At 44.7% G+C, this 14,289-nt stretch overlaps 1 protein-coding gene across 2 annotated transcripts in view; it reads right to left on the bottom strand.

The window, feature by feature from the left end:
- LOC135907490 (calcium-activated chloride channel regulator 1-like) overlaps positions 1-14,289 on the bottom strand; it is a 435,567-nt gene that overhangs the window by 108,445 nt on the left and 312,833 nt on the right. The gene's annotated exons all lie outside the window — the stretch shown is intronic.

The following is a 14,289-nucleotide window of genomic DNA, read 5'->3' as shown; positions in this document are numbered from 1 at the left end:
TAAGGAGAGGGCACTGGAACTGGCATTAGAAGCGCAATAAAAGATCAACGCAAGCCTGAAACAGATTAGTAGCCAATTCATTAAACAAATTATGGGGTTTTACGTGCCAAAACCACTTTCTGATTGTAAGGCGCGCCGTAGTGGAGGACTCCGGAAATTTCGACCACTTGGGGATCTTTAACGTGTACCTAAATCTAAGTAAACACGTGTTTTTGCATTTCGCCTCCATCGAAATGCGGCCGCCGTGCCCGGGATTCGATCCCGCGACCTCGTGCTCAGCAGCCTAACACCATAGCCACTGAGCAACCGCGGCGGGTAGCCAATTCATTCGTTATTACTGCTATGATAGCTACTGATGCCACAGTTCACCGTGAGAGGTGGGTGTTTGAAGGAAACGAACGTTGGTTCGAAGAGACGCTTCCACATCTCAGGGACAGTCACTTCAGACACACTTTCTGTGTCTCGCCGACGACATTCCGATACCTTGTGGATTCGTGCAGGATCGCCTTGGAGCGCCAAACGACAGACATGAGAAAAGCATTGCCCGTGAAAAAGAGTGGCCGTCGGGATGTATCGGCTGTGCTCAAGTGCTGAAGACCGAACGATTGCCGATCTGTTCGGCATAAGCCGGTTAGCGGTGAACGTCGTATTCCGGGAGTTTTGAAAGGTTATGAACGAACAAGTTGAAACAGAGTGGCTTCGAATTGTCCGGCTCCACGAACTGGAAAAACACGTCAGGGCGTTATGTTCTTACACTGGCTTCCCGCAGGGAATCGGTACTCTCAAGGGTTGTGACTTTCCGATATCCCCGCCGAAGAAAAGCCAAATTGATTACCATTACTAGAAAGGCTGGTAGGTACCTTCGAGACTTCTCTTCGCTGCCGCGAATGTTAAAAATATAAATTCACTTTTCATTGCGTGATATATTAGTAATTATAATAGATTGCTTTCGATCGTTACGTAATAAGCTTTAGCAGATGATGTAGCTGTCAAATACAGAAGTTCACGAAACCTGCTTTAAACACAGCTACGAACTCTTGTCATGAATAATACCTTGTTGGCAACGAAATGGACCAATCCTCATCCGGGCCCTGCAGCTTGAAGTTAACAGCAGTTATTCGTTGATGTTCAGACCATTTGGCTACGTCGGCGATGCGCGATAATATTTCTAGCCAATCTTCAGCACTGATTTCGGCGCTGTCTCCAGTGAAGCTTATGATTGTGGTAGAGAGGTGCGGTCTCGCATGAACAGTTGTCACAGTCGATGGAGCATTCAGCCTCTCCATCATGCGGACAATTGCTGAGAAGACCTCGGTAAGCTGTCCCAAGATGATGTTGCTCAGGCCTGGATCCGCTAGAATGACGGTGTTAAGGGATCAGAATTAGAGCCGCCGTGCTCCCGAATCTCCTCCTGCAGTCATGAAAGTTGGGCGACTTTTTCTTGGAGCTGTTCTCGTGTGCTGTGATCATTTCGTAGCCTGCTGTCCCATTGAAGCTCGGTGGCGCTCGTCACTTGTTAAGCAGCGCATGATTGTGCAGCAAGACGTGTGCTGTACGGATGTTCGCCATCCTGGCTCATCTTGACGGGCTTGTTGGGATTATGCCACTTCTGAGAGTAAAAACGTTCTGAACCGCAGACTCAGCTAACTAACCGCGTACTTAGCTCTAGTCGACAGCGGCCCATTAATGTGCCACTGCGGACCAGAAACATGCGACGCAAAATAAGGCACAGGTGCACACGCCCCAAGCGGCTTCCACGCAAAAAGGGCGCCTCGAGAACTTGGGGGAGCAAGCAAACAAACAACCTTTCTCTTTAAAAAAACAATTTTACTCTCTGTACGACACAGGCTACAGTACACTGCCAGGGTCGTAAGGTGCGGGGCTCGAGGCAGGGGGGATTGCCTGCGGTCAGTGAAGGGCGTCGAACCGGAGGTGACAGCGAGGCTACAAGCATGCAGCCCGCTGCTTGCGTGTCTGTCTCAATGTGTTTGAGGCAGCTTAGTTTTTGAGAAACACGGGGCCTGGTGGTGACGGCGCCGTGTTCGCTGCTTACAAATGAGAACATATACAGTAGACTTCTGATAATTCGTACTCGAAGGGGCCCCAGAATTTCGTTTGAATTATCAGATACAGGTGTGAATATGTCTTGGGGCAACACATCAGCTTATAGTGTGATGAAATATCTATTTAATCACATATTGAAAACAAATTGCAAATAAATTCGCGACTGCTTTCTTGCGGCAAGTGACGTCAAAAGAAACATTTTTCTGTTCGAACAAGGACAGATTTTCTGCTTGTGGTTTTTACCGCTTTGAGTAGTGTAGACAGGTAGTTGGCTCCGTTTTCATATGAACGCAAATGTTCAGCTAGTAGTGACTAAAGCAGCTCATACTTCTCGTATGGACAAGCAAGAAGAATGAATGAACAGATTTAACCAAATTGTGCAGCTTGAATTTATTGGCTTTAAATACAGTGACAACATAGTGTACCAACCAAAAATTATAGATTTGATTAAATGAACTAAGAGTACGAAATATCAATTGGAATTATAATGAGTATAATGTACTGTCAACAGGTGTCTTATGCCTGGCTGTGGTTTCGTCTCAATCCCAGCTGGTTCTCTTTCATCACGCTGGTGGTCACATGGTCCGCTTGCCTCCGTGTTTGTGTTGACTAATGATCGCAGTGCACTGCTTACATAGTGGCTTACAGCAGTAAGTGGGCATGTAAAGCTTAATTGGAGAACCACTAGGAACACGGAGCAAAACATAAAAGCACATGGCCATGATGGCGACCTTGTGACTAGGGCCTGCCCGTGTCTCTCTCGCAAAAGCTACCTAAAACCAGTGTTGCTTGGCAGGGTTGTAGATTTATGGCTTCAATAGAAACCTAATCGTGCCTGCCACTTGGCTATGTGATTTGTGCAGTGTGCCAGAAGCAGTAAAGAAAATGCTATTTAGGAAGTCTTTTGAGCAACATTCATACAAAGATCGTATAGGATGATTATTTATAGTAAAAGTGCATCAAAGATGTGAACAGTGTTTTGTATACTAGCCACGGCAGCTGCATTTTGATGGGGGCGGAATGCAACAGTGTCCGTGCCCCGTGCATTGCGGGCACGCTAAAGGTGTCCTGGGTGTCAAAATTGATGCGGAGTCCCCCACTATGGCGTGCCTCATTATTGAATCATGGTTTTGGCACGTAAAAGCCCAGAATTCCAGAATTCCTAGTTTTGAGAGTGAATTATCCACTTGAATACTTATATTTGTAATTGAACTTTGGTACGAAGTGCAAGGATTGATGAAGAACAAAATTTGCCGTTCTGAGATCAGTGTTTAGTATCTTTCTCCGGTCTACACACAAGTGTTATAACATTTTCAGCAGGCATAGATTACCAACCAAATCAGTGGCCATACCTACATGACCTAGTGGGACATCATGCCTTTTGGATAATCAGAGGCGAGTTACACGCCTGACAGTATCACGAAGCTTTCTGCTTCTCTTGGTTGTATAGCTTATTGCTTTTATAGAATGTTCTCCCCCTTTGGATTTTCGCTGAACTGATTTGCCACTTTTTACTCAAGTACTTAAAAATAATTGTTTTGGAAACTGTGATGTTGCAGTTATTATTGTTTATTATAGTTTATAACTAGTTAGTGTAGAATTATGTTCCTCAACATTGCTGAGGTAATGAGTGGACTGTGAAGCTTGTTCATGTGTAATTTGATTTTTTCATATTCTCGGAATTAGTCTCGGATGAAGACACACTGCAATAGACTTCACTGTGACTCTGCTTAGTGTATACCTGTATGATTCCTACATATACGGCCATGCTGGCAGTTTTCGATGCCTCAGTTCTGTATATATATATATATATATATATATATATATATATATATATATATATATATATATATATATATATATATATATATGCCATGATTAGTGTCCGCTGAGTGTAAGATTGCTGTCTTCACCAGTGTTCTTTTTTCCATGTCCTCCGGTGCTTATTGAAAGAGATACTTTTATGTGAGAATAAACGATGACAATGACAAATGTGAATTGCTTGGTTTTTCAGCAGTCTTGATTCACTTACTTTTAGGCACTACTGCTGGGTAGAGCGTGACAGCGGCGTTATAGCAAAAAGCTTGTGAAATTCACTTTCATAAACAAATGCATATATATACACTGTGTTGGGATAATGGAGGAAAGAAATGACAGGAGAGGTCTCAAAGTTTCTGTATGGTTAAGGAAGTGTGTGGTAGAAGTCAAGTGGCATTTTAGGCTTCCCTGTTTTAGTTTATGGAGCAAATAGCAATAGCTAAGGCAGCTAGCCATACTCTCTGACATCTTCTTGGTGCAGTGCAGTGTTTGGGGCAGCAGCGGTTGACTCCGAGATGAGAAAAGGCGGGTAGAGAGGAAGAGCTGCTATAAAAGTTGAAGGCGCCGGTCTGAGAAGCAGCTGAGGCTTGCATCGGCCTTTTATCTTTTTTAAAGTGAAGTTTTCTTTGCCTCTTCCTTTAGCTTTCCCACTGCTGCTGCTGCTGCTGTAGCTGCTGCTGTCTGGCACACCGCATAGGGGGGGGGTCAGAGCGTAGATTTACATGGAAGAGGTAAGGCAGAGAAGAAAGAACTGATGCAATCGCGAAACGAGCCTTACCACTCTTCACTCGCGGGTCCCATACAAGGGAATGGGCGATAGAGAAAAGGTGATGTGAGAACGCAAGGAAACGCGGCTGTAGACATGGAAGTGGTTGCAGGCAAATGGAATAAATTTAAGTTCGAGGTACGGTACGGTACGTTTCTGCTATTTCTGAAAAATAGGCACCATGCAAATTTGTCAAGCGAACAACTTACTCGGGGTGTGCTGAAGCCGAGCCGCATTAAAGCACACCTTCAGGCTCAAGGCGACACTACGGAAGTTGTCACATGTCAAATCAACACTTCAGTGCCTGCTGCAGTAGCTTTGCGGCTATGGCAGCGCTTGAGGTGATGGGTTTGATCCTGATCGCGGCAGCTGCATTTCGACGGGGGTGCTATAAAATATGCTCATGCACTTATATTTAAGGACACGTTAAAGAAAGACCACAGTGTCAACATTAATCCAGAGTCAGGCACTATGGCGAGCCTCATAATACAATTGATATTTGGCACGTACAGTCCCATAATTTAATTAAAGTTTTATAGTTGTACCACAATGCAATTTGCCATGTAAGGTAATGAATATATTTAACTCTCTCTCTCAGAGGTCATGAAGTACGGCGCAACCCACCATCTGAAGCAAATGCCTCCCCCTGTATGTTTTGTGTACTACGCAGACGAACAAGAGTGGTGCACGCAAGGTAATGTTTAACGTGAACTAGCCTTCAACATCACTGCTAATTATCATCGATCAAATCAAACTGCACAGAAAGCTTCGCTTACATTGATTCTCACATTGCGTGGGATCTGCATTATATTTCTTCCTGTATTGATAACGCTGAAAACTCAAGTAAAGCTGATTTTGCATAATGAACTTTATGAGCATTCTGGCCTGGTTTTGAACATTTGGTTTGGTTTTCAGACATTGCATAGCGATTGAAATCTACAGCTAGAAGATGGCAATTCTTCAGTTACCTGGTAGCTGATCAGCTCGAAGAGTATGCCAACTTAGCAGCAGAGTAGCACTCTAAAGAGCAATGTAAACAATTGGAGCAGTAATGTATACATAGTTATTTTCTAGATTTTGCTGTGGCTCAGTTAGATCTCTAAGACTATAGACAGTTGTGAAACTTTGTCCATGGCTCATGGTTCTATGGTGTGTTGCTTGGATGTTCGGTACTAGCTGCTAGAAAAACAAAGCTGAGAAAGTGTGCTGCTTTATTGTTGTATTTTTTGGTAGTGCATTATGCAAAGCGCCTGTATGCTACACAGATCTTAACGTGTTAGTAACACTGCTGGGTAGTCTTTCTACCACGAGGCATGTATTGACATGCCTAGTGATAAGTCATAAGTCACTGTACCGCATGAAAAATACCGAGGTGAAGAGGCAGAAGTGGTGCGATGCAACACTAATATAAATTTATTTGGTAAAATATACTAGAGAGATCCCTAAGCAAACCATCACGCTGATACTTAAGAAATGAGAATTCGAATAAAGCAATTGGCACTGTGCTGACAGGGACATCTCGTGAACGTGATATCTTTTTGGTATTGTGAACTTTTACATTCGGGGATCTCCCTGTTCACTCTGAATAGTGCATTCCTTTACCAAATGGAGGCACACACGGGCTGCTATGTGCTGCCAATCTGCGTATTTGATTACGTAGTTCTTTTTCTCGATGGTGAAGACAATAGCCAGTCTTTCTAACAGTGTTCACTGCGTCACCATCATCATCATTTATGACCCCTTAAGGACCCTTAACAGGGCACTGCATAAAGGGGGGGGGGCAGTACAGAAATAACCTATAATGGCGCGAATGCTATTCAACTCTGAACCAACTACGTGAAAAGTACAGAGCGCACAAAAAAGGGGCATGGTAAAGAGCAGTGAAAAACAAGGCAAAAAAGGTAAAACACAAGGATGGGGTGCAGCAAGTAATTAGAAATAAGCTAACAAACGAAGAGATACTTTATAATAAGAGATCGACACCCTACCGGACATTGAAATACAAGTCAAAGTATACAAAGCATCATGCAAATCAATATCTTCTATTGGACAACGCCTGTAAGGCAAAAGTGGTGCGGGAAAAGAAGAAATGCGTACTTCAAGTTATTTAACAAAAAGGTCAGTTAAGGGCTGCCTGAATTTTTCTGAATTTCTCTGAAGAGCAACTTCTTCGGGTAGGTTATTCCAGTCTTCAATGGCGGCGGGAAGAAACGATTTGTTGAATGCAAGAGTCGAACCATGAAGGCACTGGACGCTGTTGGAGTTGAACAGCCAGCGAAAAGTTCGAGCGGGTGTCAGTAACAGTGTACCATGCAGGTTAGGAATGTTGTGATATAGCTTATGTAACAGGCTGAGTCGTGAAATTGTGTCCGTTACTACTAAAGGGGTTAGTTAAAGAGATGATTTTATGTGGGTTACGCTGACGTGTGTGTTATAGTTTGATGAAGTAAATCGGGCAGCACGATTTTAGACCAACTCGAGAGAAGTAATTAAGTAATCTTGGTAGGGGCTCCAAATGGAAGAAGAATATTCAAGCTTGCTCCTAAGGAAGGTTCCGTAGGCTATTTTTCTGATTGCTAGGGGTAGAGGGTACAGACGTAGTGTTCTCTTTAGGTAACCTAGCGACCTTAAGGTATCAGTTAGAACATTCGAGATATGCTCCGACGATGTCGGTTTACTGTTTATGAGGATGCCTAGGTATCGGTAGGAGCTAGCATTTAATAAAGCTGTAGATTTAAGGGAATACTGCAAGAACAGATAAGTTTTTTTAATGAAACTACAATGCATTTGCACTTGGAGGTATAAGGCTCTGTCAACCAGCGGGAGTACCACGTTTCGATTAGGTTTAGGTCGAGTTGTAGTAATGATTGATCAGTACTGTTTGAGATTCAACGATATACAATGCAATCATAAACAAAGAGGCGAATAGATGGCGTTATTCCAGATGGCAAGTCATTTATAAAGATAAGAAAGAGAAGCGGGCAAAGAACTGATCCCTGAGGGACGCCAGATACTACTTGTGCTGCTGTTCAAAGCTTACCGCCAATGGCTGTGAACAGAGATCGTCCTGTTAGAAAGCTTTTGATCCATGACAAGGTAAGCGGGTCAAGATTAAGACAACTGAGTTCGGCCATGAGACGACGATGAGCTACGCGATCAAATGGCTTCGAAAAATCAATGTAAATGACATCGGTCTGAAAAAAAAAACGAATCCAAGTTCAAGACAAGGTCTGTAGTGAAATCAAATAATTGTGTTTCACATGATAACCCGGGGCGAAAGCCGTGCTGCTTGCGGAAAAAGAAAGGATTATTATCGAGATGACTGGCGACGTGGTAGTATATGATGTGTTCCATTAGTTCGCATGCAACGCATGTCAGCGATACAGGCAGATAATTTGACGGATCTGAGCGGTTGCCTTTTTTGACAACCGGGGTTCCTTTCGCATTCTTCCAGTCGTGTGGAATTTCACCTTCTAAAAGGGACTGAGCAAAAACTCTCAAGCTGCGACTCGACACGTCCTTAGTGCTTCTTAAGGAATTTTGTAGGAATATTGTCAGGTCCGGAGCACTCAAAATTTTTAATTTGTTAATGAGGCACAAAATGCCTTCAACTGTGATAAGGAGCGGCGGCATTGCCCTAAAATTTGGTCTAGGTATGGCCGGTACATCATGAACAGATTTGGAGGTGAAAACAGTAGAGCAATAGGAATTCATGACATTAGCCCGCTGATCAAGTGGAACGTCAGCCATCTGGATAAACAAGTGCAATGTTATGGGACTGATTCTCTCGTATTAAAATGCTCCAAAATTTGGGGGGCTAACACTAATGATATTTTTTTAAATCCTCATGGTGAAATTTACGATTCCAGTGTCTCAACAACAGTCATATCTAGCAGGCAATCTGAGTATTGCAGGCAATCTGAGTATTTCTTCCATTTAGATGCTGAGGACGATTTCTGAGCAACATGATGTAATCTTTTTTTTCTTGCACGATAGTTTCTTTAGCGAGTTGGAATACTAGCGCTTGCCTGCATCGCTTCGAATGCGTATCAGCGAGATGTTTGTCAATTGGATATTTAATTTGCTGCTTGAACAACAAGTTATTATTAACTGATCGTGAAGAAGCAGATCGACGAAAACCTTCATAGAAAGATTCTAGTTCGTAGTTTTTGCAGAAAAGTTGGCCTTACTGTAGGTTCTGATGCGTCTTTTATTGGCTCTATTTAATGGAAAAAGATAGGTGGAATGTTACGTCTTTATGACCACTTAGTTCCATGACAAGGAACAGTGACGGAACTAAGTCAGAGCTTGAGACCAGAACAAGGTCGAGTATGTTAACTGAAGGAAGTCCTTGGATAACGGTGAGGATACGGTTAAGTTCTTGCAGTCAATATCAGGGAAGTTAAAATAGCCGCAAAGGATGCAATTGGCGTGAGGGAACCGGGAAGTCAAATTAGGTACAACGGAGTGCAGGTCATTAGTGAAGGTGTGACCACAGTCCGGAGAGCGATAACATGATATAAATATGTTCGTACATGTTTTAAAGGACAATATGACGCCCAATATCTCAAGGCTGCAGCAGTTAATCGAAGCGGAACAAAGACCAGTAGACCACCGCCCCTGCGTGAAGTCTTATCGTATCTATAAGTAATGAATAAGATGGCATCCTGCAATAGTTCGTCGCTTTCGATGGCCGGAGTTAGCCATGATTCGGGAAAGATGGCAAAGTCCATTTCATTATCCTGAAGGAGAGCTTCCACGAGATCCTTTTTAGGTAAGCAACTACGGACGTTCGAAAGCACTCCTTGCGTATGGTGATGAGTTGTTTCAGAGAGAGTAATGGGGGAGTCAAGGGCGAAGGATGAAAACGGGCGAGTGCAAGCGCGTGTTGGTGGCTAGGATTCGATTTCGATAACAGGGTCAGTCTGAGCATCGTAAACAAAACGCTTATTTCCAATGATAAGTTTATCGAACCTAATCTTGAAGGAAGCCTACTCTCCTGCGCGTAAAGATTGAGTTTTATCCTAGCCAGGCGCACACGTGCGGAATAATCTTCGCGTATAGCAAACCATGTGTCTTTTAACTTCCTGCCACAGGAGAGAATTTGGGATTTATCTTTACACCATGAAAACTTCACAATAATAGGGCGGTTCTTCTTTTCTTGGAATCGACCTAGCCTATGGGCCCGTTCATTGCTATTAGTATCGATTGATACGTCCACTTTGTCATGGCAGAATTAAATAATGTGGACTTCGGACTGCTCCCAAGACTCGCCAACCACGTCACGGAGATTAAAAAAGAGAAAGTTGCAACGCCGAAGGCAATTCTCCGAGTTGTCGTATTTTTCGGTTAATGCTTGCACTTCCGACGAAAGCTTGGAAATAACAGAACCAGCCTCAGTGTCATGGATAGGATGGCAAGCTTTATTTGCTTCAACGGTTTGCTCTAACTTGTGGACGCGGGCGGGAAGACGTCCACTAAGCTATCTGTACTTGAGTGCGCAGCACGGATTAACGCGATTTCTCTGAGGATGGAATTCTGGGCCATTTCGAGGCGAGAAATAGCGTTATGGATTGTTTCGACGGTGAGAGCAGGGTTAGCGTCGTCGTTATCAGGACTGGGGTTTACATCCAGGTCTCCAGATAACATAAGTAATAAGCACACACCATGAGCAATAATAGCAACGGAACACATTAGCTCGCCAAGTGCAATATGCCAATGGTCAAGCATGTCTGGTGGGCACGACACTGGAAACAAGAAGCCATCGCTAGAACAACAGCAAGATGCGTGTTGCAGGTAAGCAATCTGCACGAAAAAGGGAATTTGTGTGACGTGTAAGGGGCATGAGGTATAAATATCTGCTTACTAGAAAAATTATTTTTTTGATTATGCGGGTTCAAGATGGGTATTATGGAGATGGCCAGGAAATGCCTTGTGCCTGCAGTAGACGAATGGGTTACATGGTTGCTACACATCACAAAAAAAGTTACATGAAAACATGAAGCAAGGCAAAGACTTCTTTTCTAAACAAAATTGTCTTGGATGCTAGAGCTGCAGTACTTTGGCACTGTGGGCGGCACAATATTGCAGTACCGAAAGAAATATGAAATAGTGCACCAGTAACTTCGACCTCTATCCTCTCCCTAGCCAGTGCAGACCAACAGTAGCACAAGCTTTCTCTGGCATGGCCATCATGGTGGCCGTATAGTTTTTTGCATGGTGACGCCAGGAATTGACGTGGAGCCTGCTCTATTGTGTCCAGTCTAGTTGCAGTACAGCAGCTCGGATGATCACGTTTCCCAATAACATCAAATAAAGAAACGTTTTACCAGAATGAAGAGAACTCGTGTATGTCATAGCATTGGCACCTGCTCAGCAAAGCAAGCAAGTGGCGTTTTCTTATAGGGTGGGGAGATCAGTGTCGCTGACACGCTATACAATTTCCCTTTTGGTTGAGGGATGGTGACAGCCAAAATACTGCATGCCGTAGTATGCCTACGATGATTTTGGTGAAGTTGTTGGTCAACAAATAAATGATTGTCGAGCTTCATTTTGGCTAATGCAATACGACCTCTAAGATCGCTAATTAAAATTTTATTTGCATTGGCTGCCAAGCCTCCCAGTCTGACAGATGTGCAAATGCGCCTATCACAAGTTATCAGTGCAGCGCCCTAGCTGTGCTATTTGGTGTGCCAAATAAAACAGCCTGCATAACGTCTGCATTGGTGACCTCTGGGAATGAAATCGAGAAAGGGAGGGTCCAAGGCGGCTTGTGCTGGTGCTGAAACACCGCCCCACACTCCCCGAAAGTTTTCGATATCCTCGCCCTACTGACTGCACCGGGGGGGGGAGGAGGGGGCTGCAGCGACAGAGGACCTATGGGCCCCGGGTGCTAGACGACCTAGCTACGCCACTGCCAAGTTATTAAGCGTAATTAAATATTTTCGTGCTTTGCTGGTTGCAGTTCGGAATTATAGGTGCCATAAAATATATCCAAACGACGTAAATTACGGCAACGCTTCATTCGAAAAATTGATTCTGCCTTGGTAGAATTATCGCGGTAGTGTTTTGGGCAGTGCGCCCTGGGAATGGCACAGCTACCTCGCGCATTTTGCACCCGCTGATGTCGTCAACGAAGCTGCACATCAGAAGCGTTGCGCAATTGGAAAGTGCAAGCAAATGCGCCAATAAAAGAAGCTCGTTCACGTCAGTTTCTTGAGCGATAACGTGAGAGAAACATCAAAACAATAGTAGCTCTGCGTAGTAGAAGTGCGTGCTCGATCGAGTCGAAGTTTAACATTCAGGTAGAAGTGGTTTTCACGAGCTCACTCATTTTGGAAAAGTGAGGCTGCTGTGTCAAATGACCGTCGTTTGCTGACTGTTTAGCGTATAATAAAAAGCAACCACTGTATCTGAGAAGTTAAGTGTGTCAGCATAACATTGCGCACAAATACAGCCGTCTACACAGACACATTTCATTCAGTGAAATGTCGCGGCGAACGAGTGTGACTTGCCGGCAGCTTTCGCTGAAACAGCGGCGTGGGCACCGCGCCGTGTCGCCGCTTCTCGCTTGCTGTGTGCGAAGAAAGATGTGGTCTGCATCAAATCAATACGAGTGCAAACTGAATCATAAAAGCAGCTGTCAGCTCAAATCCGCTGGTGACGTGCGCGTACGAACTCGTTGACTGCGCTACATACATATGCTTCGCTGAACGTAAAAAGCCCGATCGAAGTTTGTTCATGCCAACTCTCGAGAAATGGTTCCGTTCTTCCGGAGCATGGGAAAATATAAATATACGTGGAGGTGTTGTGGAAATTGCGCTGTCGATAAACGGTTGATATGTGGTAGGGCAGTCGATCGGCAGTTTCGTCGCTATTGCATGGAAGTTTGCCGAAGCCCGCGCACTGCGAGGACCCGCGTCCGTCAGTCACATCGTTGTCGACCTATTATGACTACATTAGGTGGTCTGCCTACTAGTTTGTTTGTGAAATGTATTTAAGAAGGCCACAAGTGTTCAGCATATACGAAGCACATATAAGATTCCGCAATCATATTGCTTTTGCAAGGGGTCACGACATGTTCAAAAACCCAATTTCTGTTGGAGGGTCGCGTATAAGCTTGAGGGACCTTCAGGAATCTTATTGGTATTGGAAGCGCGCACGTAGAAAGCCTTGAGGGAACTCCAACAAACATATTGCTGTTGGAGGCGCGCCAACAGAAGGTTTGAGGGACCTTCAGGAATCCTATTGGTGTTAGGAGCGTGCCCATAGGGCGTCCTGAGCGGCCTTCAAGAATCTTGTTGGTGTGGGAAGCGTTCCGACAGGCTGTCCTGAGGGACCCTCAAGAATGTTGTCAGCGTTGTAAGGGCGCCAACAAGTAAGCCTTAAGAACCGTCAAGAACTGTCTGGTTCCAACAAGATCGCTATGTAGGATTTTTTGTCTGGGAATTGTCTTGTGCTTAACTAAAGAAGTGCCATTTTGGTGAGCGCCAAGCCTTAGTGTTGGGACACATTGTGGTTAAAGATGGCGTCAGGACTGACCCTGCGAAGACAGAGGCTGTTGAAGCAATTGAACCACCTAAGTGTGTAAAAGAACTTCGCAGTTTTCCAGGGCTCTGCTCCTATTTTGAGCGGTTCATTCCTGGATTTGCTGGCGTCGCTAATTCCCTGACAAGCCTCCTGCACAAGAACGCCACTTTCGAGTGGACGCCTGATGGTTCTGCTTCCTTTCGACAGCTGAAGTTTCTGCTGACGTAGCGACCTTTCCTCCGACACTTCTATCCTTCAGCGCCAGCAGAAGTCCACACAGCTGCGAGTGGTATAGGTTTTACTGCTGTTCTTGTTCAAAACTTGGATGACGAAGAACACGTCATCGCTTATACAAGTCGGTCATTAAGGAAACCCGAGCGTAACTACGCAGTGACTGAGCAGGAATGTATTGCTGTTCTTTTTGCGGTGCAGTGATTTCGTTCACCTGTAGGGGCGTCACTTCATAATCATCAACGATCACCATTCTTTATGCTGGCTCTTTAAAATTCGCGATCCATCTGGACGCCTTGCTCGATCGGCCCTGCGTGTGCAAGAGTACAGCTTCACTGTATCCTACAAGAGTGGCCTACGATATACTGATGCCGATTGCCTTTCCCGGATGTCTTACTAAAACGGAAAGCGGCGCCGACAGTTTTGACCACCTCATCGCATCCGTACACCGTGATTTCCTAGATGCCACAACCTTCGCAAGAGAGCAACGTGGCAATCCGAGTTTAGAACCAGTTTTCTCTGCTGCGACTGAGTCGACATCATATAGTTTTTGTGTTCGAGATGGACTGCTGTATAAAAAAATTTTCTCTGCGACAGGTGCATGGTTCCCGCTGGTAGTACCAGAAGCCCTCCACTCTTCTCTTTTACGCGGCGTGCACGATGATCCAACATAAGCTCACTTAGGGTCCACGCGGACACTGCACCGTGCCAAAGAAAGATTTTACTGGCCTCAAATGCGCAAGACATCGGGGACATACGTAGCCACTTGCGCCGAGTGTCAAAGTCACAAGAGACCTACTGTAGCTCCAGTCGCTTTCTTACAGCCTGTAGTGCCACGCAGTTTTCTCTTTGAGCAAGTAGACATCGACGTTTAGGACCAC

This window comes from Dermacentor albipictus, chromosome 6 (assembly GCF_038994185.2).
Source record: "Dermacentor albipictus isolate Rhodes 1998 colony chromosome 6, USDA_Dalb.pri_finalv2, whole genome shotgun sequence".
Taxonomy (NCBI): domain Eukaryota; kingdom Metazoa; phylum Arthropoda; class Arachnida; order Ixodida; family Ixodidae; genus Dermacentor; species Dermacentor albipictus.
The sequence above is the reverse complement of the archived record's forward strand: the minus strand, read 5'-3'. Positions and strand labels throughout refer to the sequence as shown.